The 22,133-nt window shown below is 45.2% G+C and overlaps 1 pseudogene; it reads left to right on the top strand.

The window, feature by feature from the left end:
- Window positions 1–6,044: 6,044 nt before the first annotated feature.
- On the top strand, window positions 6,045–6,163 carry LOC137644694 (5S ribosomal RNA; annotated as a pseudogene).
- The last annotated feature ends 15,970 nt before the right edge of the window (window positions 6,164–22,133 follow it).

Below are 22,133 nucleotides of genomic sequence, written 5' to 3'. Positions count from 1 at the left end.
ATGGCGAGCAGCATCCGCAGTTGAGGGTCGCGCGATGGCGAGCAGCATCCGCAGTTGAGGGTCGCGCGATGGCGAGCAGCATCCGCAGTTGAGGGTCGCGCGATGGCGAGCAGCATCCGCAGTTGAGGGTCGCGCGATGGCGAGCAGCATCCGCAGTTGAGGGTCGCGCGATGGCGAGCAGCATCCGCAGTTGAGGGTCGCGCGATGGCGAGCAGCATCCGCAGTTGAGGGTCGCGCGATGGCGAGCAGCATCCGCAGTTGAGGGTCGCGCGATGGCGAGCAGCATCCGCAGTTGAGGGTCGCGCGATGGCGAGCAGCATCCGCAGTTGAGGGTCGCGCGATGGCGAGCAGCATCCGCAGTTGAGGGTCGCGCGATGGCGAGCAGCATCCGCAGTTGAGGGTCGCGCGATGGCGAGCAGCATCCGCAGTTGAGGGTCGCGCGATGGTGATCAGCATGCGCAGGTGAGCTAGTAGCTGGCGAAACATGTTCCTTCAGAAGTGTTGGAGAACGTTGGCATGCCGGCTGTAACACACGCGGGCGATCCGGAGATCGCCGAGAGACAGGTGATCGCTGACGAGCAGAAGGCTACGCGTGGAAGCCTGCGCAAAGAAGAAGAGTCCTTGACCCCGACCTGAACCGAAGTTCTAGATCGCGAGGGCGAACGTGGGCGCACAGGGCGCGTAACAGGAACCAACAGGAACCGCAGGGATGATCATCTTGAAAGCGCTGACGAACAGGAGAGCGCTGATGAGCAGAAGAGCGCCTGTGTGCTAACACTGAGCAGGAGCAGGAGAGAACACAGCAGAAGGGCGCGCAGGGAAACCCTGACACGCAAGGGAAGAACCCCCGTGGGGGCAACCCTTTGCCCCGAAAGGATCGTTGTCCGCCGGGAGACTGATGTCCGTCGGAAGACCGCTGTCCGTCGGGAAGACCCTGAAAAGGAAACTTACTTATTTCTATACTCAAATATATATACAAACATGAAAACATGTTTACATATATATTGAGTAAATGAAAAGTAAGCGATTAAGTAAAGACAAAACAAACAATGGCTGCCAAGAGAGGACCAAGACAGAGACGTCTGTCACAGTCCAAGCCAAAAGTGAAAGTGAGTATTCACCTGTGTGTGAGGGGGAGGAGGGGTAGCTAGCTACCACTCCCCTACCCCCCCGCTAACTAGCGCGGGGGTAATACACCCTCGTTAAATTCTAATGGCTCGCCATTTCAGCTACGCTAAAAGGTAACCCTTTGTAAATAGCGTGGTTTGTATTTCGGTTACGGAACAAACTATAAATACAGTGGTTGCTGCACCCTTAATGAGACTCCCAGACCCATTATTTCCTTACATACATAAATAACAATCCCTGTATTCAGCCTTGAATGAAGAGGCAAAAGTAACTATTCAAAGTTATGTAACAGGATACGCAAGATGGAATTCACAGATCTATAACACCAAATACAAGACAAAAAGCCATCATTACACTAAAAGCCTTATTCAAGTTCACTTGAATAAGAGTATAATTTTTAACTTATTATTCCCACCTATGTAACCGAGTAATATGTGCTGTATTTGGTCTTACATAACTCCATGCTGTGTTTCTTTTTTTATCTAGACTTGAGATGTATCCACAATTAGATAAATGTGAACAAAAACAAAGAAAAGTATCGTTATAAAACACAAAATACTGCACAGCATACTCAGTTACGTAAGAGGGGAGAATAAGTTGAGACTTATACTGTTATACAAGTGAATTTTAAAGCCAGTGTAATACTGTAATAGCTTTCTATCTTCTCTATCAATGTCTGTTCTGTATTTAGTGTTATGTAATTCTACATAGATACCACAGAATATTATTTCACAGAATTCCAGCCCTTACCACAAAAGGAAAACAAGTGATAGATAAGGCATGACTGTATTCAAATCTTAAAAATAATAATAAAAACACTAATAAAAATAAATTTACAAGAATTCCTTCAAGAATACACTAAAACATGGGAACTCTGCAAAAAACCAATGACAAGAAAATCATCAGGATTATTCTAATAATTTTTTTTATTTCCATACTTACCTTCATCAAATCTTTTATTTCCATACTTACCTTCATCAAATCTTTTATTTCCATACTTACCTTTCAACATATTACCAATTAAGAAGCAAGAACTTCATGACCTTAAAAAATTTTTGCTCTCTATCACCCTCCCCTCCAGGAGCAGCCATGGGATTACGGTAACTCACCAACACCCCTGTAAGTAACCGCATGAGCTGAATCACTCAGCTGATACTAACAAAAGCCTCAATTTCATTCGTCGTGAACACACCATCACTTTGGTGAGGAGGTACATATTATGACTTGAAGTATGGGTAAAATAGGTGCTTTTACATGTACAGTATCCAGTTTATTTCCATGAATTTTTCCTTCGAATCATAAGCTGGATCCTATATTTTACAGGAGGTGGGTAAGTGAGGTGATGATCATCAATATACTAAATCTGGCCCAACATGAAAAAACACAAATACAAAATCTTATATCACATCAACAATACATTCAACTTCAATTCCACCTTAAACAACATTTGGAGAGAAAAGAAAAAATTACAGAAACTAATGTCTATGTAGGCAACTCAACTGCAAAACTAAATAATTTCTCTGGCTATCGTACAAGAACAGGTCTCAACCATGTTACGAAAATGACAAATTCGTAGATAATTTGTATTTTTCCCAACGATACAAACTTTTAGTCATCTATTAGGGGTTATTACTTTTAGCGAAGCTGAAAGGACGAGACATTAAAATTATAGTGAGGGTTAAATACCCCTTATGCTAGTTAGCAAGGGGGGAGGGGGTAGCTTGCTACTGCTCCCGCTCACACACACCAGTGATTTAGCTAACTTTGCTTGGAAGTAGGACTTCAAGGGGGATAGGGCTGGCGGGTAAGTTTGTATAAATAGCTAAAGGTTTGTATTGTTAGGAAAAGTACAAATTATCTATGAATTTGTCATTTGTTCCATAACTGGAGTACAAACCTACGCTATTTATTAGGGGGAGACTCACCCATTGGGAGGGTGGATGTCTCTGCCAAACTGGCTTTTGGCTTTACCCGGCTTTAATTTGGGTTTGTACCAAAATTAAGAAGTCCCTGCACCTCGTTAAACCTTTCTACGAAAGGTCCACGGCCTACACAAGCTGTTTGAGATGTTTAGAAGTGTGACTGTTCAGGTAAAAGTTATTCCGAGTTTTTGTGGGAAAAACTGTTGTAACCAGAACTTTCCCAATACCACCTCGCCAGGGTATGGGGACGCAACAGTATTAGCTTAATACTAGGAACACAAGGAAGCATGGTTTACCTGCAGTGGTTTGGGGTCAGCTTATGCAGAGAACCTAGGATGCTGCTTTCCCCAAGAGAGGGGGGGATGAAGAAAAGAATAAGAGCCAGTCAAACCTTTTCATTCACACAGACTAAAACTGGGTAACAGTGCCCTCAACATTCTGCTACTTGTCCAATGAGGAGCTTTAAGTATTATACCAGCTGTTGTGCAGCCACCAAAGGGCTGATAAAGAACGTATTGAGCCTCCTGTGGGTCACGTCTTGCAGGTAGTGGGCTGTGGACGTATTCTGAAGTTTCCACACCCCAGCCTGTAGAACCTGCATCTCTGGGAGTATCACTGTAGCAAATATCCCTTAGAAAGCTACCTAAAGGAACCTTCCATTAGGACGACATGGCCGAGCCCAAAAATATATATATGAAAACATTCTTAATGTATGTGTGTGTGTGTATATATATATATATATATATATATGTTGTAAGTTTCCTTTTCAGTGTTTGTGCTGTGCGCGTGGTACGTATACGACAGGTTCTCAAGACACTTGCGCAAGGCCGGGGAACCTTCCCTTCTGACCTCTCCCCCCTTGTCCATAGGTCTTCCCGTCGGCAAATAACCTACAGTTGACTTGGCCGCCGCCGCATGGGAATCGTCATCGTTTGGACCCTCCTCGTTCAACTGTTGTCTTCGCCTTTCCCTCTCCCACGGGAACAATGGATTACTGACGGAAGGGAGTGTGGCCTCTCAGAGATTGACTACGGTCTTTCTCTTCTCAAGGCCGTTCACCTTTCATGGGCCTCCGATAGTGTACTAACGGGGGGAGCACCTTTCCCGTTTATGGGTTAAGTTGCGCTTCCGATTGTTTTCTTAATTATTTAAGTGAAATTATAATTATTTGTAAATCAACTTTTCATCTTCTCCGTGGGGAACACTTCCCTTCGGAGGATCAGTGGTTCTTCCTATTAAAGAATATTTTCAGCTGATTTAAATACGTAACTGTAATTCTTGTTAAATTACAGTTACTCTCCGCTCCCCTTCTCCCTTAAATTTCAACCAGGGAAGGGAGGGCGCAGTACTTATTTTATGCTTGTTTCCTTGCTGGTCTCTCTTCAGGTCGCGGACTAGGTGTTGCTCCAAAGGAAATTTCTGTTACATAATTTATTCTATTTTTCCTCAATTAGTGATGCAGTTTTCTTAGTTCGACTAAGAGTGCCGACGAAGCACCTGTTCATGCCTGAGGAATCTGCTGTCTCTGACGTCCCTCAGAGGACATCATCATGGGCGTCATCCCTTCTCTTAGAAGTACGCCCGTGTCAACACCTGATGAGCACTTCATCTTCAAGGAACCTGCTCCGGCTACGCTTCCTCAAGTAGCACTCATGTTAGATCATCTTAGAGCGCTACCAGGAGGTTCGCCTCCAGGGGTTGAACTACTTTCCCTTCCGAGGGAGAACTTCCCTGCATTTTCATCACTTCATTGACTCCGACTGCTGTTGCTGTCTTCGCCTAGACTACGCTCCCCCTTTCCTGAGTCTCTCTTCCTTTGAGCCAGAGCATAGTCTTAAGCAAGTCTCTCCTGCGTAGTGATCAACTCTCTCGTTCGCGAGAGGGGCCTCTCATAGAGACTCCTCTTCGGAGGATTGCTACTGCTGAAGGTCAAATTGCTGACCTTCTCCTGACGACGCTGCAGCTAGTCCTCGGACTTCAGTCCTGGACTCTTCTGTGGATCGTTCGCGATCTCCATCGATGGATGTTCGGCCTTCCAAGGGCACATCCCAGTGCTCAGTGATATTCCTACCAGCTGACCTGCCATTTCTGTCCCTGGTACAGACTCATGAGGCCCTACCTAAGCGTGCATCTGAGCGCTAACGCTCTCCAGCTTTCCAGCGCCCTGCAGTGCACCAGCGCACACCAACATCTCGTTAGCACCAGCCTGCTCCGTCACGTTTTACAGAGCGCTCACGCTCTCCAGCTCGTCAGCGCTCTTCAACGGCCCGGGACGCGCCATCATCTGCTCGTCCTCAGCGCAACCTCGCCACCGAGAGCAAAGTTTGCCAGCTCTCCAGCCAACCTACGATTGCCGGCACAACAGAGCTCACCGAAACCTCAGCGTGCGCCTGCGCAGCTTTGGTCCCCTGCTCGCCAAACGCTCTCCTGAGCACCAACGATCTTCTGCGCGCCAACGATCTCCTGTGCGACAGCGATCCCCTGTGCGCCAGCGTCCTCCTGCGCGCCAGCACTCTTCCCACGCACGCTATTGCTGTCCTACGCGCCACGAATCTCCTGCGCGTCAGCACTGTCCCGCGCGCCAACTCTAACGCATGCACACCAACACTCATGCGTGCCCCATCCCTCTCTCGGGTGCCTGAGCTGTCCTATGCGTGAATTTCACCCGCGATTGCGCCCTTCCAGCCTCAGCATTCGTGCGACCGCATGCGCATTCCTGTGCATTCTAGCAAGACTGTACAGCTCCTTACTGTGCACCAACGCTCTCCTGCTCACTTGCGCTCTCAGATCCAGAGCGCGCGCTCCTGCTGCATTCTGGAAAGACTGCATAGCGCCTTACTGCGCACCAATAATCTCCGGCACACTTGCGCTCTCAGATCCAGCGCTCGCCAATGCGCCAGCTTTTGCCTATTCGCCACCACTCTTTTGCTCATTCACCGAAAACTGCGCTTCAGCAGAAACTGAGCACCAGCATCATCCTGTGCGCCAACACTAGTCAACAGCCATACCATGTTGAAAACACCACTTTTCATCCGATCAGCGAAATTAAGCAATGTTGGGTCTGGTCAGTACTTGGATGGGTGATCACCTGGGAACACCAGATGCTGTTGGCATTCCAGTACTCTCCTGCGCACTCGCGCTAGAAGCAAAAAGAATGAAAACTTGTTGACAGGTCACCATTGCCCCATTCGCCTCCCCGCAAACATATTACAGCATGCCTGCCGGGGAAAAAAGGGAAGAGGATTCACAGAATGGTTCAAGATCCTGACGATTCCATCTTCCAAGACAAATCAACCGCATCTATCCTCGGTCAAGACTCCTCACAGGCAACTCTTGGTCCCTTTCTCTTCAGGTGTTTTTTTGACAGTACCACTGCCGGCAAACATGATCTGAATGGTGCAAACAGCCTATCATTAGCACGATCACCAATTTCTAGCTCATCTTCCACCAATGAGAAATCATCAACCAACTGATTGCTAGATCACCATTTACTGATCACTAGCTCGCCAATTGCTAGCTCATCTCTCTCTGATCATTGACCTCCAGTCTCGCCAATTGTTATCGATCTCCAATTGTTAGCATGCTGATCGCCGATTGCTAGTGTGCCGATCGCTGAATGTTAGTCAATAACCAGTCATCAGCTTGCTGATCACTAGATCGCCGATAGGCAGCTCGTCTTTCTTTAATCATTGACCTCAGCTCGCTGATCTTTGACCAGCCAACCATCAGCTTGCTGATCTCTAGCTCACCGATCGCCAGTCCGCGATCGAGCTTTGATCATCAGTGGCTCACTAATCACCAACTGATGATCATTAAAACCATTTTGCTGTCTCTCAGGGCTCTCCAAGCCGATCACCAACTCATTAATTGCTAACCTTCCTTGGCTGACTGACCAGACAGCCTTCATCTGCCTGTCAGTTACCATCTTCGGCTCACAGATCGCTGATTCACCAATCATCGGCAGTTCGCCGTTGACCAGCAGTTCATCACTCAGACTTGCTAGTCGATCTCTGCCCGTGGTTCCCTAGATTGGATGGCATACAACACACTTGTTCGCCATCACACCAATCCACTACAGTGATCGGCAAACGATCGACAGCCCCCAACAGCGGCTTGTCGACAGGTGACTACTTGCGAGCACACTCCAGCTGCAGAGTAACCACGATACCCTACCGTTAACCATTGTTTTACATTCGCCAGACCGATGCTGTTCTAAGGAATAGAATCGATCCCATCATGGTGCATGATAGGGTTAAATGTTGCCTTACTTCTATCAGTTGTAGGAGTTCTCTCCCAGGAAAGAATCCTTACATAGGGTATCGCGTCCCATCCTTTCCGCCACGAGTCAAGACCCCAGCGTCAAGAATCTCCCTTGCGAAAGGATCCGCAAGGATCTGTCCCTTTGGGTCGATATCCACACCATGTTGGAGGAGTTCAGACAAAGGCTGAGACCACAGGTATTCACTTGCACGTTGGACCTAAAGGACGCATACTTCCAGGCCCAAACCCTCCATCTTCTAGGTAGGATTGAAGAATCAGTCTAGTCAAACAAGAAACACCAGTTCAGGGCCCTGTGCTTCGGTCTTTCCACAGCACCCATGGCCTTACAGGATCGGCTTTTGTCTCCTGTTTCTGAACGACTGATTGACCTAAACAGATTCTGTGGCAACTTTGCATTAGCACCGCAACTTCTGATCATGGTAATCATGGTAAACCTTAGGAAAGTCCTCTTCCCTTCTCCCCTCTCAGAAGACTGGTATATCTGGGAATGATTCTAGACACCCATCTCTACAAAACCTTCTCATCAAAGACAGGTGTAGAAAAGTCACAAAAACCTTTCTCAACACGAGAAGAACTCCCAGTCCACAGTGAACTTTTTTTCCTCGGACACCCATCATCTCAGGCCTATCTAGCCTCCAACAGCTGCCTCAATATTAGTTCTCTCCAGTGGCAGCTTAAGTCCTATTGGAATCATGCCTTTGATTCCCCACATTCTAATCCCCCATGGGACCAGAAGTTTGGATGAACCTCATGGGTGTCAGTGAGAATCAACGGAGTGGTATAACCTTCTCATCCCTGACTTGATGCTGTGCTTAGACACATCAAAAGAAGGCAGTTGGGACCATAGTGCTGCACCACAAGACCACAGGCCTCTGGACAGAGTCTGAAAGTATCTTCACTTAAATCTCTTAAGAGATGAAGGCCAACTTTCCAGCCCTTCAACAGCCTCATCAGTTCTTAACGGGCCACTCAGTGATGTGATGAGCGACAACGCCACTCACCACATAGAGGCTCACATCAACAAGCAAGAAGGAACTTGTTCACAGCCTCTTCCCATCTAACAGTATAAATAATAAGATGGGCGAAAGTCCGCTCAGTACCACTATCAGCCCGCTTCATTCTAGACTAGAGGAATGTGCTCTCTTCTCCTGGTTCTATAATCTCTTGGATGAATATCATCTGGACCAAGTTCCTTAGACTTACTGAGTCCTTTTATTTTCTTTATGACATCATACATTGTAAAAGTGAGTCTATTTAATGGTTGTGGACCTTCATATTTAATAGCTGGTTCGGGGAGTGTCATTGACCCTTCCCTAGTGAATAACAGTTGTGAAATTTGCATTCATCAGTTCAGCTTTTCCAAATCCAAGATTACCCTCTGAGTCTCTTAAGAGACTAAGGTTGTTTTTTATTTGTTTTCTACTGTTTACATATGCAAAAAATTATATCAAGATTACCCTCCGAGTATCTTAATGGACTGAGAGAGAGAGAGAGAGAGAGAGAGAGAGAGAGAGAGAGAGAGAGAGAGAGAGCAGTGGTTGTCGACATTAACTCCACTGAGTGATCTAGAAGGGTGATGGGTTCGAGGACACGGGTCCCTGGAGAAATAACTTGACACCAATGGTTTCGTCTCTGTCCGTCAGGGAGGACTATTAGATATGCGTGCAAGCCTAGATCACGATTGCAGGATTGAGGTCGTGGGGTCTAACTCTCGCGGACGTATGATGACAAATTTGGAAGTAATTTTTATTTTCCTATAGCCATTTATAGGGCTATTACTTTCGGCAAAGCTGAAAGACGAGCCATTAGACTTTTAGCGAGGGTTAACATCCCATACCGCTAGTTGGGGAGTGTTAGTAGCTACTCCTCTCACTCACATACCTGTGTCTGTAACTCACTTTGCTTGGAGGTAGGACTTCAAGGAGGACTGGGTTGGCAAGCAAATCTGTATAAATAGCTACAGGTTTGTATCGTTAGGAAAAATACAAAATACGTCCAAATTTTTCATTTGTTCCGTAACTGGAATACAAACCAATGCTATTTATAAGGGTTGACTCACCCATTGACTTTAACTTGGGGATTCCCCTCTGTGTGTGTTAGCACATAGTAGGTTTGAGATACTAGCAATGTGGCTGTCAAGGAAAGTGTTCTTCAGAGTCCTGGGAATCATCCGAGGTCACCAAGACATCCCAATACCAACCTGCCAAGGTATGGAGACATAACAGTGCAGTATTGACCCAATACCAGGTTACACAAGAGAACATGGTTTACCTGCAGTTGGTTGAGGTCAGCTGTGCAGAGGACCCTGGATGCTCATTTCCCCAAGAGCCAGTCATTCTTATTCATTCACTCAGGCTAAAACCAGATAACCAATGCCCTCAACCTCCTGCTATTTGTCCATCAAAGAACTTGAGGTGTTAAACCAGTTGTTGTACTACAGTGATATTCCAAGAGAATTTACCTTTAGGTCTCCAGAATTCTAACTCCTGGCGCGAATATCCTTAAAATTTATCTCAAGGATATCACATAATACCAGGGGACGTATTCTTGACACGCCACATAGCAATCTTCACCCCAAATACTGTTTACGCTTTGAGTGGTAAAGTGGCAAAATTAGAAGGGGAGCCGTATCAAGGTTACCCTACCTCCCATACTACTATTGAATATCAAGATGGCGGACATTCCTTGTAGCGTTGAGCATGGTGCTACAGATATAGTAGTTTTGGGAGGGATTCTGTGAAGACCTTTTCTATAGAGAAGGAGGGGGGGTCCATCAGGACGACATGGCTATCTCACCCAAAAATAGATTTTTCGCTTCGCTCAAAATCCGTTTTTTGGGCTCAAGCCATGTCGTCCTGATGGAAGCTTACCAGAGAATTACTGATCTGGGGATTTTCATCAGTGTCTTGACCTTGGGACAATATTTCTATGGTCATCTGGACCATTTGAGACAAATGACGTTACCGTTATCCGTCATTATCACTAATCATAAACAATGTTAGTGATTCCTGCCCCCTACAGGGAAGTGTCATTCTAGATGGTAGAAATGGGGCCTCAAGGTTAGCATATATTGTATGAACAAACATAAGTATTCACTGGGTATACAAACGGTCTCACGGTTTGTATATATTGTCGGAACAATATCAGTGTCCATTATCTCCATTGTTTGTAAGCATACAATGATATGAGGTTTACTTACACGAGTAAGTCAAAGAACTTTGGCATCTTAAATATGTAAAATGCCGGGCAAATCAGGACGCAATTACATTCTAATTGACATTTATTTCTAATAAATGACTAAATGAAATAAAAAGTGAAATGAATGTAACATGATAAAGGAATTATACATGCAACGTATACAGAAATTATTTTCCTTTTTTAAAAGGGAAGAAATGATGAATGCCACTCTAAGACTAAAGAAAATTTTTTTTAATAAATTTTTCCTTTACAATTTCTGTAAATGTTGTATTCTATCAACACCGTGTACTACGTACACAAGGCACAAGTGTTATATGTATAATTCCACACGTGAGATTTTGAACAGATTTAGTGTCACCATGGTAACACTAATTTAAAGGGTATCACACTGAAAGTGCTGACACCTCCCTTTAATTGATAATCCCAATCAATTAACTGTCCATCGCAGTAATTAGATGACAGGTTTTAATACACTACCTGCCGCCACCACATAATGGTTAAGTTCATGGACTTGCTTAGCATAGTGTTTGTAGAACACTCTGGATGATTTCCATCCAGTATATGAGCAAAGACGCTCAAAGTCCATATACTGAAAAAAGTTCGGTGATGAAGCAATTTTCCTCGGATCATGACCTGCGGGTGTACTGTCAGGATTTTCTCTGCGAATAAAGTAGGTAGGCTTCGCCTTCAGTTGTATTAGGGATAAGTTTGATCCAGAGGTTTCTCCTTTAAAGAGCTGTCCTCCCCTGAAGTCTGAAGTTCTACGAAGACAGACCTTTAGAAACTACAGGACATAGAGAGCCATCTTCCTTCAGAGGGCAGATTCTTCAGGGACCCCACCTCTTAGTGGGTAGCTCGTTCTTAGCGAGAAAGGTTGGATAAGGAAAGAGATTCAGTTCTCCCGCTTCTGTGAACTGAATGTGGCCCTCATTTCTAAATAGGGCTACTATTTCACTAACTCTAGCCCCAGAGGCTATAGCGAACAGAAAAATAACCTTTTGGGTTAGATCCTTGCGGGAACAATCTTCATTGTTCACAGATGAGGCATAATGTAGGACCTTGTCCAAAGACCATGAGATGGGCTTTGGAGGTGCTGCAGGCCTAAGCCTTGCGCATGCCTTCGGAATCTTATCAAAGATTTCATTCGCCAGATCCACTTGAAAGGCATACAGAAGAGGTCTATTCAAGGATGACTTGCACGTAGTTATCGTGTTGGCTGCCAGACCTTGATTATGAAGGTGGACAAAGAAGGACAGACAGAAGTTCATTGAAATTTCTTTCGGTCCTTTTGCTTTTACAAAAGCAACCCACCTTTTCCAAGATGACTCATATTGTCTTCTAGTTGACTTAGACTTGTATTCTTCTAAGAATTCTATATTGCCTTCTGATATCCCAGATCTTTTCCTAACCGCTAGGGCAAGAAAATCATGAAATGAAGGGTTTGGGCTCTCTGTGATGAATCGAAGGCAATTAACTTCTGAGCCCTCTGAGATAGTACTGGGTTCAGTACTAGGGCCAGCCTCAGCCTCAGTTCCTTCTCTAAAGGGAACCAGTTGCTCTAGGACTACTTGGGAGCCACCAGAGCTACTTCTTCCTCAAAGGATCTCAGCATGTTGAGGACCTTCATCAGTAAATTGGATGAGATGAACAGGAATTCCTGAGTCCATCCCTTCCATACTAGAGACATTGTGTCTTATCTCCTCTAGAGGATCCTCGTATGGGGTTACATATCGATGTAGTTTCTTGATGACACTCGTCACGAAGAGGTCGATCTACAGCTCGGGGACTTGTTCCCAGTTCCCATCTGGGAGAGAATAGATCTGTGTCTGTGGACTATTCTTACTCTACTGGCTTGAGCCCGAGTAGAGCATCCGCTGTCACATTGCGGATTGATTGTACACGAACTGCTGATATGTGCCACCCATTTAGGCAAGGGATGGCTAACATCACCTAAACTATATGAGACGCTCTCTAGCCTTGTCGGTTCCGACGTCTCATTACCGCTTCGATGTCCCAGATTAGCCTGAGGAGGTCTGACATGCGTGGAGAAAGTTTCCCAACCACGAGAGGACTAACATGGCCTTGGATAGAAATGATAAGAGTCCCTTGGATTTTTCTGTGATGGGAGTGAACATCCCATTCTTCCGACTAGGCATCCATGCGGATGATCTTCAATAGTCGAGGTAGTTGCAAGGGCACAGTCTTAAATAGGCTTTTGGCCTTTGACCATTGTAATGGAAGCAATTAAGGAAAGACCGATATCGGTCCTTTTAGATCTTTTTGAGTGTTTGATGCATATCTTCTCCAGACTCTTAACGCATCTTTCAGCTGTGCTCTTAGCACTGGGTCTGTCACTAGTGCGAACTGGAGAGAGTTCAGAACTCTTCCCTGTTAGCGTCTTAGAATCCTGACTGATTACCATAGTCTCTTGACAAACCCTGTGATCTCCTTTTACATCCCTAAGGGAAAGGAGAGCCGGTGTGACCTCAAGTTTCGATGGTTTTTTAACCATTGAAGCCTTTGAGCTGGAGAGAATCGAGACTTCTAGAAGTTGATTTTGCATCCCCGATGTTCCAGGAACCGGATCACTTCCTTGGATGCTCATAGACCAGCCACTTCGGGTGCTGCCCACACCAGCCTTTCGTCCAGGTACTTTGTTACCTGAACTCTTTCTAGGCTTGGTTTTTGCGTGACTGTGTCCGCCAATTCCGTGAAGATACTTAGGACTGTGTTTAGTCCGACATGTATCTTTCCTAGGACATGCGTTATCCTCTTCAACTTGAATCCTAGGTACGAGGAGAGGGGGCGACTGACTGGAAGATGCCAATAGGCATCTTTCAGGTCTGACAAGACTGTGACAACCCCTTTTTGAAATAGGGTTCTTATGTTCAGAAGGATTAACATTCTGAACTTGCTGTTTTATTTGAACTTGTTGAATGGCAACAAGTCCTGAATGACTGAGTTTTCTTGAGTCCTTCTTGTGGACACTAAACAGCCTTCCCTGGAATTCGATGGACTATACTTTCCTTACCACCTGTATGCTCTAGAGCTCTAAGGTATACTCTTCCAAGACGGGGTTGGAGTGTAGGAAGAGTTGAGGAAATGATGGTGGAGGCATGTTTATTTTCCATCCTAGTCCCATCTTGATTAGGCCTTGGACCCAAGGATCGAAGGTCCAGCAATCCTGAAGGAACCTCCCTCCTAGCACAGAAGTGTCTCTTTGCTTTACCTGATCAGAAGGTTTACATCTTCGACCGCCTGCCTGTGGCACCGCGGTCATCGAAACTGTGGGATGTTGTTGAACAGCCCAAGGAAAATTTCTAGACTTTTCCGTCTTCCTTTTAGGTTGGGGACCCACATCCGTGGAAGACTTTCTCTTTGAAAAGATGACCCACTTCTGGAGAAGTCCTATATTCTCTGCAGTGGCTTTCTTAATCACCTTTCTAACTACCTCGTTTGGAAAGAGGTCTCAACCCCAGATGTTGGAAGATACCGTCCTTTGAACCACAAGGTTGACCTGTGGTTAGAAAGACTACGCTGTTACTTGGTTGTTCCCCAGAGAGGACTGGCGGAGGAGCAGCTTCAGGAAGAAATCAGGGGATCAAAGAAGAAGTCCGCGATTTCTTTGAGTTCGAGGAAGACCCCGAAGGAGAACCTCACTAAGACTTCTTCTTTTTCCTGCGCCTAAACCTCTCCCACTGGAAGGCACACCACTCCCGACACTCAGGACAAGTATTGTCCCGATCACAACGTTGGACAGTTAAGCCGGACAGAACAGATGAAAGTCCGTCTCAAGGGTGGACATGAAAGTACCACAGGAGCAGCCTCCAGCAACAGGACAGATATGTATGAGACCGAAAGGAACAACACACACTGAAAATAAAAAGAACATAATTATCGTTGTCAAATGGCATGTCAGTATAAAGCGGGAGAGCAGCAACATCCACACACTACCGAGCCAAAGGCAAAGTGGGTGCTCAGCCACGTGTGTGAGTGAGCAAGGTAGCTGGCTACCCCATCACTCCTGCTAACTAATGGTATGGGTAGTTATTCCTCACTAAAATCTTATGGCTCGTCTTTCTGCTACGCCAAAAGTAATATCCCCTATAAATAGCGAGGGTTTGTATAGTGACAGACCAATTGTGTTTTTCCTAACTATACAAACCTGAGTGCTTTACTATAAAACAGCAAAGGCTGGAATATGACAAATTCGTAGGTAATTTGTATTTTTCCAAACTATACAAACCTTAGCTATTTAATATGGGTAATTACTTTCGGCGTAGCTGAAATGACGAGCCATTAGAATTTTAACGAGGGTTTACTACCCCACCACTAGTTGGCGGGGGGGGGGGGGGGGGGGGGATGGGTAGCTTGCTACCCTCCCCCCCTCACACACACCTGTGCTGAGCTTAGAGGTAGGACTTCACGGGGGATAGGGCTGGCGGGCAAGTTCGATTAAATAGCTAAGGTTTGTATAGTTAGGAAAAATACAAATTACCTACGAATTTGTCATTTGTTCCGTAACTGAAATACAAACCACGCTATTTAATAGGGGTGACTCACCCCTTAGGAAGGGTGGTAAGTCCCGGCCAGTACTGGCTTTTGGCTTTGCCCGGGGACTCAGTAGCTGTGTGTCAGCACTCAACAATAAGGAGTCCCTGCACCTCGCTAGCACCTTGCTGTGCAAGGGCTGCGGCCTACGTATGCTGTGTGTGAAGGTTTGAAAAAACTCGTCCTAGGGAGTTGACCTGTATTCCTTTAGATGGAAACTTTAGGCTAGGACTCTCCCAATACCACCTCGTCAGGATATGGGGACGTGACAGTATTAGCTTAATACTAGGAACACAAGGAGACATGGTTTACCTGCAGTGGTTTGAGGTCAGCTGTGCAGAGAACCCAGGATGCTGCTTTCCCCAAGAGAGGGGAGGATGAAGAAAAGAATAAGGGCCAGACAAACCTTTTCATTCATGCAGACTAAAACTGGGTAACAATGCCCTCAACCTTCTGCTACATGTCCATTAAGGAGCCTGAGGCTTAACCCAGCTGTTGTGCAGCCACTGCAGGGCCGATAGAGAACGTATCGAGCCTCCTGTGGGTCATGTCTTGCAGGTAGTGGGCTGTGAAGGTCATCTGACGCTTCCACACCGCTGCTTGCAGAACCTGCGTCACTGAGAAGTTCTTTTTGAAGAAGGAAAGTTCCTGGACCTATCTGGAGTTCTCCCTCCCTTCGGCGAGCGCGCTGTTCTGCGCTTGCGGGGGGAAACGCGATGATGATGACCTGGACGCGCGGCGTCCTGCAGCCTCGCGCGTGGGATAGCACTGGGGGTCGGCCTGGCACTCGCGCGATGGAATTTTGCGTGGATCGGGCGAGGGCGCGCGGGCAAATTGATGGCGTGCAGGGGCGCGTCCCAGTGATTGCAGATGGCGAGCGAGCAGGATCCCGAAGAGCCCGTGAGGCTGATATCGTTGGGCGCGCGCGCAGGAGATATATCCCTTTCCCCGCGCGCAAGAGGGCGCACATCAGGAAAAACAGGAGGGCGCGCGTTGGAGACTGCGCAGGTGAAGGATGGCGAGCAGGCGGGGTCCGATGGCGCGTTGGAGAGCGCTGGCGATCAGGGGAAGAGGTTATCTTCCCCTTTGCGCCCAGATCAGAAGATCGTGGGCGCACAGCAGATGGTTGGCACGCAGGAGAACGTGGGCGCACCGCATGGCGCGAATCAGGATGAGGGCGCGCAGTGGCGCGCTGGCGAACAGGTGAGCGCTGGCGCGCAGGCGAGTGCTGGCGCAGGAACCACAGCAGCTGGAGAGTGCTTGCGCGCAGGTGAGCGCTGGCACAGGAACCACAGCAGCTGGAGAGCGCTTGCGCGCAGGGGATACTTGGCGCGTAAGGGACTTAGACACATTGTGTGAAAGTCCCTTGTGCCCGTAAGGGACTGTTGCCCGTTTAAAAACAGGGTTCGTGGGCGCCCACAGCGCATCAGTGGCCAGGAACGGCGATGGAAGGTCAGCAGGTCTGGCGGGTGGAAGGTCGGCGTGTCCTTTGCAAGGACGACCTTCCACTGAAGGAGATCGCGAACGATCTGCGGAGAGGTCCAGGGATGTAGCTGGAAGGGTCGGCGAACGACGGCGAGGTTCCTCTGCGGCGGACTCAGCGATGATGAACCGAAGAGGCGCCTCCTAACACCCTTGTGAGGTGAAGGAAGGCCTCTACGGCGAAGAGCAAGGCGGGCTTTACGCCTTATACGACCTCTGGGGTCAGCAGTCCTCCGAAGAGGAGTCTCTGTGAGTGAACTCCCCCGAGGGGGAGAATCATGGGCAGGAGAGACCGTTGGACTTAGTTCCTCCCTCAAAAGATGTTCGGAGGGGAGAACTAAGCCTTCAGCTACATCAGCAACATCAGGAGCAGAGGTTTGATACAACTCATCAGAAGCCTCTGCCACAACAACGTCGACAATAGACAGGTGATCAACCTCTGCTAACGTCGGCGATTGTTCGACAGCTGCCCCCAATCTAATCATGTCAAACAAGGCTTCCTTGGAGAGCAAACCCTCAAGCCCCAAGGAAGCCCAAAGCTGCAACAAATCATTATTAGTTACATTAACATTTACATTTAAATTTAAATCCTCCCCCAGGGGAGGAGGAGCTGCCTCGCTATGGGAGGCAACTCCCTCTCCCAAACTCCGAGATTGATCAACAGAACTGCTGCCTACGCTACCACTCGACAGTTTCTCGGAAGAAACCGATCAAGTGGGAGCTTCGGAGGAGGTTTGGGGCACGGAAGAAGAGCCCTTGGGAATTTCTCGTTTCAAAGAAATCTTCGAAGGAGAAATATCCCACCTAGACTTTTTCTTCCGGCGCTGGGAAAACCTCTCCCACTGGGAGGTAGACCACTCCCTGCACTCACAACATACATTACTCTTATCACACCGTTGGCCCCTACAGTAAGGACACAAGGTGTGGGGGTTCGTTTCGACCGCCGACATATAGGTACCACAAGGGCGGTCAGGTAAACCAGAACACTTACGCATTGTAGAGGCCAACTTCACAAACACTCTGTCAAAGAAAAAGCAAACAAAAGATTAGTAAGGGCTGTCAGAGAAGGCGAGGGTGACAGCGGACACGTCCGACTACCACACGAGCCGAGAGCAAATCGAGCTCAGCACAGGAGGGGGGGGGGGGGGAGCAAGCTACCCTCCCTACCCCCCGCTAACTAGCGGTGGGGTAGCAAACCCTCATTAACCCTGGATAGGTACGGTCCTCGGACACCCCTTTAAGGGTATACTCGGACGCGAACGACCCCGACGCCAAAAAAAATTCTTGAAAAATCAGTTTTTGCAGTAACTTCCTTTTTTCTTTTGCTAAAAAAAACTTCAATGAATGCTTAAAACAACTGTAAAGATAAATACTACTCATCTGCAGAAAAACTATTTATTATAAATATTTTAAAAAATTAAGTAGAAAAAAAAAAAGACCTGACATAAAAATTCATAAAAAAAAAGTTTATACATATATACACAAATCCTTTTAGGAATTGATTCTTGAATGTTTAGGACACATCTTGATGTATTTTGGATGAAGTCAGACCCATGGAGGTGAAGATCTGAAATGAGAAAAAAAGGGTAACTTTTTTTGGCCAAAAAAAATTGTCCAAATTTCATGAATTTTTTTGGGTACCCAAATGAAATAGGAAGTGGCTAATTTTTTTAGGGAATAAACATATGTTATCCTAAAATAGAAATATGTAAAAAAATCTTCATTATTTTGTAAATTACATTTATATCAGGGGCCATATCTAAAGGTAATTTTTTGAGTACTTGGAAATTTCGTAAAAAAATACATATATTTAATATATAATATGATATTTATGCAGGTAAAAATATACCAAAATATCACAAATTCTATAGGGAACAAGAATATATATAGATAGGGCAGCTTACGCTTCGGATATGTCCACAAAATGGCCGCCAACCACACTGACTCAGACTCCCTAATGTGCCACTTGAAATGTAGGAAGGGTATGTCAATTTCAAGGTGTTATTTACTAATCTAATTATTATTGGATATGCATAAAAATTGTATGGTGGGTTGCTGGATAATTGTCGATTATTTTACGACTATAAAATAAAAATTCTGACCCAAAAAATATTTTTTGAAGGGAAATAAAATCGAAAAAAAAATGTAAAACAATATTTTAGCTAAAAAAATTTGATGATGTTCAATCAAAAAAAAAGTAAACAAAATTTTCCGACAAATAAACATCTAGAGGAATCATTACTCTGTGATAGTTCCTTAGTACGTAGTAATTTTGAAAGAATTGGGAAAAAACGAAAAAATGGCAATCACCGGAAAATCGAACACATACCTATATATACGCCATATCTGGCTAAAAAAAAAGATAGGCATGGGTAGCCAGATCATCTAGAAACACTTTCCAACACTATAAAAATATAAGTTTTGCGACACTACTTGCCAATTCCTTACGGTAACATGACTAAGCAAAAAAATGCAAAACAAATAAAAAGGGGCACTCGTGGAAAAATGGCCATTCTAATATACGGCATTTCAGAAAAAAAAAAATTTCAGCCACGTGCTAGGCAAACCATCAAGGCATATTTTCCGACAAATAAACATATAAATGAAATATTACTCTGTGATAGTTCCTTAGTACGTAGTAATTTTGAAAGAAATGGGAAAAAAACGAAAAAATGGCAATCACAGGAAAATCGAACACATACGCCATATCTGGCTAAAAAAAAAATAGGCATGGGTAGCCAGATCATCTAGAAACACTTTCCAACACTATAAAAATATAAGTTTTGCGACACTACTTGCCAATTCCTTACGGTAACATGACTAAGCAAAAAAATGCAAAACAAATAAAAAGGGGCACTCGCGGAAAAATGCCCAACATTCTAATATACGGCATCTCAGATAAAAAAAAAAGACATGCACGTGTTAGCCCAACCATCAAGGCACACTTTCTAACACATAAACATGAAAAAAAAAATCAATAATATACGGCAATTCCTTACTACGTAGTAAATTTTTACAAATATTGAAAAAAAAACAGAAATTGGCAACCGCAGTTAAATACCCAATAAACCAATAACTACGTCGTATCTGACAAAAACAAAATCACGCATGGGTAGCCAGATCATCTAGACACACTTTCCAACATTAAAAAAGCAAAAGTTTTACGACACTATTTCGCAATATCTTACGGAAAAATGACTTGGCAAAAAAATTAAAAAAAATTAAAAAGGGACACTCGCGGTAAAATGCCCGACATTCTAATATACGACATCTCAGATAAAAAAAAAAGACATGCACGTGTTAGCCCAACCATCAAGGCACACTTTCTAACACATAAACATGAAAAAAAAATGAATAATATACGGCAATTCCTTACTACGTAGTAATTTTTACAAATATTGAAAAAAAAACAGAAATTGGTAACCGCAGTTAAATACCCAATATACCAATAACTACGTCGTATCTGACAAAAACAAAGTCATGCATGGGTAGCCAGATCATCTAGACACACTTTCCAACACTAAACAAGCAAAAGTTTTACGACACTATTTGGCAATATCTTACGGAAAAATGACTTGGCAAAAAAATGAAAAAAAATGAAAAAGGGGCACTCGCGGTAAAATGGTCCTCGTGGTGATGAACGACATTTTAACTAAAAAAAAAAACATGCACATGGTAGCCAAACAATCCACCAAGACTTTCCACAACTGATAACCTATACAAGTTGCACCATTCTACGACAATTTCATAATACGTAATAACTTTGATAATTATGCAAACTACCTCAGAAGGGTAAACTCGGACGCGAACGACCCCGACGCGTCTCAGAAATCGGGGAAGGAGTACAGCTACAGCAATGCACATCTGGACACTACTAGAGCGTGTAGGGGAGACACCTCCTGCAGGTCGATCACCCACAAATTCAGTCACAGGGGTGAGTCACGTGAGAAAAACCTGTTTTTTTTTGACGCTCGGGATCGCAAACGACCCACCGTACCTATCCAGGGTTAAAATTCTAATGGCTATTCATTTCAGCTACGCCGAAAGTAATTACCCATATTAAATAGCGTGGTTTGTATTTCAATTACGGAACAAATGGCAGTTAAAACTTTTAACGAGGTGTCAACAACCAAGGCCAGCTCACACTAACCCTAATTGAATTGCAGCCGGGAATTATCTCGTGGGTGGTGATAGTAGGAAAGTTTTGAGTAAAGAACTCAGGTTTGTCTAGTTATAAAAAACACAAATTACATTTAAATTTTTTTATTTGTTCCTATACAAAGACAAAGCACTGTTCTCTACTACTGGAGATTCATCTTTAGGAGGAAGTCTCTATGCCAACTGGTTAGCAACTAACCCAGGAATCTCAGACCTAGCATTAAATGCAATGGCCTGAGTTCCTACACCTAGTATACTAGAAGATAGGTGATATATTCACAGCCGGTGCAAGTAAGGGAAGGAATGATTAGACTTCACTTTACTGAACTCAAAACCTAAACTGTGTTGCTAATAAAGAAGTAAGTTTGCTTGGTTCATCACACTCCCCCTAAGAAATGTGGGGAACAGACTTAAGCGTGCTTGTTGCACCTTGTAACTGAAAACAAGTGAGCTTACCTATCTCAGATCAAGTCCAATTGGCGAGAGTTACGATGCTGTACCCCAAAATAGGGGAAGAGAGAAAGGAAAAGAAGGCCAGTCACTCTTCACATTCATCCCAGACTAAAACATAACTTCAAACCTCGAGCTGTAGACACTGGTCCTGTTAAGGGACCAAGGAAGATAAACCACCTGCTGAGTAGCTACTACAGAACCTACAGTAAAGGTGTCCATGGTTCTGAGAGTTGCACCCCTCAGGTAATGAATGGGTTGTGAAGGTGGCCTGTCTCTTCCAGATCCCCCACCCTAACGTGTGACACAGAAAAGCTTTTCTTAAAAACCAAGGAGGCTACAATGCCTCCAATGTTGTGGATCTTGATTCGAGAATTTGTCACGGAGGATTCCAGGGACCAGAAAATAACTTCCCTTGACCAGTAGATGCTGTTTTTGGTAATTTTCTTGGTTTTGACCTGTGTTAACGAACAACTTCTGCAGACGAGATCTGACAACCCTGATATGCTTAAGATAGCTTGTTAACACCCAAACAAGACACAATAGGAATTGATCAGGACCATCAGTTACCTCCTGAAGACTAGAAACCTGAAAGATGAAAACCTTGCGTCTGGAGAAAAAGGATTTTGGGTTTTAGCACTAAACTAAGAGACGAAGCTCTGAGAGACCTCTGCTCCCTCCACCCCCCCCCCCCCTTGAATGGGTGATGTCAAAAGATAGCCCACACAGTTCTTTTACCCGCTCAGCAGATGCCAAGGCAAGATGGAACAACATATTCAGGGTAAGGTCCCTATCCAACGTATGCCTGAGAGGTCTGTATGGGGCCCTCTCCAAAGAAATCATTACTCTATAATGACATTCCTGGTTGTAGGGCTAACTTCAACGGGAAGGAAAGACTACTCAAAGCTTGATATAAGTAAGGAAACCTCCTCTGAAGAAACATCTACTTCGTCAAGTCTTTTG

The sequence above is a fragment of the Palaemon carinicauda genome, chromosome 7 (genome assembly GCF_036898095.1).
Source record: "Palaemon carinicauda isolate YSFRI2023 chromosome 7, ASM3689809v2, whole genome shotgun sequence".
Lineage (NCBI taxonomy): Eukaryota > Metazoa > Arthropoda > Malacostraca > Decapoda > Palaemonidae > Palaemon > Palaemon carinicauda.
The sequence above is the reverse complement of the archived record's forward strand: the minus strand, read 5'-3'. Positions and strand labels throughout refer to the sequence as shown.